Genomic DNA, 2,643 nt, shown 5'->3' on the forward strand with positions numbered 1-2,643 from the left:
CATTCTGATTTTTGAACAGTTTATAGTTGGAGTCAATTGACTCATCAGAAGAATATGAAGATTCACATGTAAAGCTAGATAAAGTAGATGGATCCACTGAAGGTCCCTTTGCAGCAACCCATGAGGTTTTGGGATACTGCTCAGGTTTCCAGTAGGTCCCATCAGCATTGATTTTCCTCTCAAAGGCAATACCCTCTTTCCTAGGGTTCCTGTTGAGGATTTGCTTTTTAAGCACGTCACAAAGAGCCTGATGCCCTTTGAGGCTTTTGTACATGCCTGTCATATACAATTCCTTCAGCCCTGCATCATCAGTGATACTAGCAATGTCCTCAGATGAGGAATTAGTGATAGCAGAGGCAGTTGAAGAATTTGCAGCAATGGAAGTATTTGAGCATTCAGGTGAAGAATTAGCAGTTTCACGTTCAATGCACTTCAAACATGGAGGAACAAATTCATCCTGAGTAGCGCTGATTTGTTGAGCAAGTAATGAATCACGCTCCTTCTGAATATCTTCATAACTCACTCTTAACTGCTCAAGATCTTGCTTTCTTTGAAGAAATTCATAAGAAAGCTTCTCATGATCAGATAGAAGAGTGTTATGATGATCTTAAAGATTGTCAAACTTGGACTGAAGTCTTTGAAGATTTTCAGTCAAAATTTTAGTGTGATCCATTTCCTCGCCCAACATATCATCGCTTTTATCTAGCATGTTTTGAATCTTTTCAAGAGCCTTTTGTAGTTTCACATCAATCTTAGCAAGTTTAGAATAGCTGGGTTTGAGGTTTTCATCAGATTCATCCTCACTAGATTCAGAGGAGGGATATTTGAGTACCTTTGAGCCTTTTGCCATGAAGCAATAGGTGGGAGCGTAGTTCTCATCACCGTCATCAGTAGTGTTGGGGAGGTCCTTTTCTTCAGAGTTGAATATGGACTTGCTAACGAACGCAGTAGTGAGGGCTAGGCGCGCCCACTAGAGTCTGACTCCTCAGATTCCTCCTCTTCCTCATTTTCCTCAGATTCAGCCTCGGAGTCCATTTCCTTGCCAATGAATGCCCAGGCCTTCTTGGAGCTGCTCTTCTTGTGAGATGAGGATCTTGAAGGTTTTGATGACGAGGACTTTGAAGATTTCTTCTTCTTCTTTGAATCATCAGAACTGTAATCATTGTACTTATTCTTCTTTGATCCCTTTTCCCACTGAGGACAATCTTGAATGTAGTGTCTAGGCTTCTTGCATTTGTGGCAGAGTCTCTTCTTGTAATCATGGGATGGGGAATCTGTTCTCAAGTCACCACTTATTGAGGATTTACCAAAGCGACCACGTCTTGAGAACTTTTAGAATGCTGGATCAAGGAGGAGGAGATGTCATCGAGCCGCGCGTGTGCTAAACTCGGAGGTGCCATCTGTTTGGCACTAGATCGGTTGGATCATGATCGGATCGCAAAGAGTACAACTACATCAACCGCGTTATATATGCTTCCGCTTTCGGTCTACGAGGGTACGTAGATACACTCTCCCCTCTCATTTCTATGCTTCTCCTAGATAGATCTTGGGTGTTCGTAGGATTTTTTTGATTTTTATGATTCGTTCCGTGATTCGTCTCCAACGTATCTATAATTTTTGATTGCTCCATGCTATATTATCTACTGTTTTGGACATTATTGGGCTTTATTATCCACTTTTATATTATTTTTGGGACTAACCTATTAACCGAAGGCCCAGCCCAGAATTGTTGTTTTTTTTGCCTGTTTTAGGGTTTCGAAGAAAAGGAATATCAAACGGAGTCCAAACGGAATGAAACCTTCGGGGACATGATTTTCTCAACGAACACGACCTAGGAGACTTGGACCCTACGTCAAGAAAGAAAAGAGGAGGCCATGAGGTAGGGGGCGCGCCCACCCCCACTAGGCGCGCCCTCCACCCTCGTGGGCCCCATGTTGCTCCACCGACGTACTCCTTCCTCCTATATATACCTACATACCCCCAAACGATCAGATACGAAGCCAAAAACCTAATTCCACCACCGCAACTTTCTGTATCCACGAGATCCCATCTTGGGGCCTGTTCCGGAGCTCCGCCGGAGGGGGCATCGATCACGGAGGGCTTCTACATCAACACCATAGCCTCTCCGATGAAGTGTGAGTAGTATACCTCAGACCTACGGGTCCATAGTTAGTAGCTAGATGGCTTCTTCTCTATTTTTGGATCTCGATACAATGTTCTCCCCCTCTCTTGTGGAGAACTATTCGATGTAATCTTCTTTTTGCGGTGTGTTTGTTGAGACCGATGAATTGTGGGTATATGATCAAGTCTATCTATGAATAATATTTGAATCTTCTTTGACTTCTTTTATGTATGATTGGTTATCTTTGCAAGTCTCTTCGAATTATCAGTTTGGTTTGGCCTACTAGATTGATCTTTCTTGCAATGGGAGAAGTGCTTAGCTTTGAGTTCAATCTTGCGGTGTCCTTTCCTAGTGACAGTAGGGGCAGCAAGGCACATATTGTATTGTTGCCATCGAGGATAACAAGATGGGGTTTTCTTCATATTGCATGAGTCTATCCCTCTACATCATGTCATCTTGCTTAAGGCGTTACTCTGTTTTTAACTTAATACTCTAGATGTATGCTGGATAGCGGTCGATGA

This window comes from Triticum dicoccoides, chromosome 2A (assembly GCF_002162155.2).
Source record: "Triticum dicoccoides isolate Atlit2015 ecotype Zavitan chromosome 2A, WEW_v2.0, whole genome shotgun sequence".
In the NCBI taxonomy this organism is placed as follows: Eukaryota; Viridiplantae; Streptophyta; class Magnoliopsida; order Poales; family Poaceae; genus Triticum; species Triticum dicoccoides.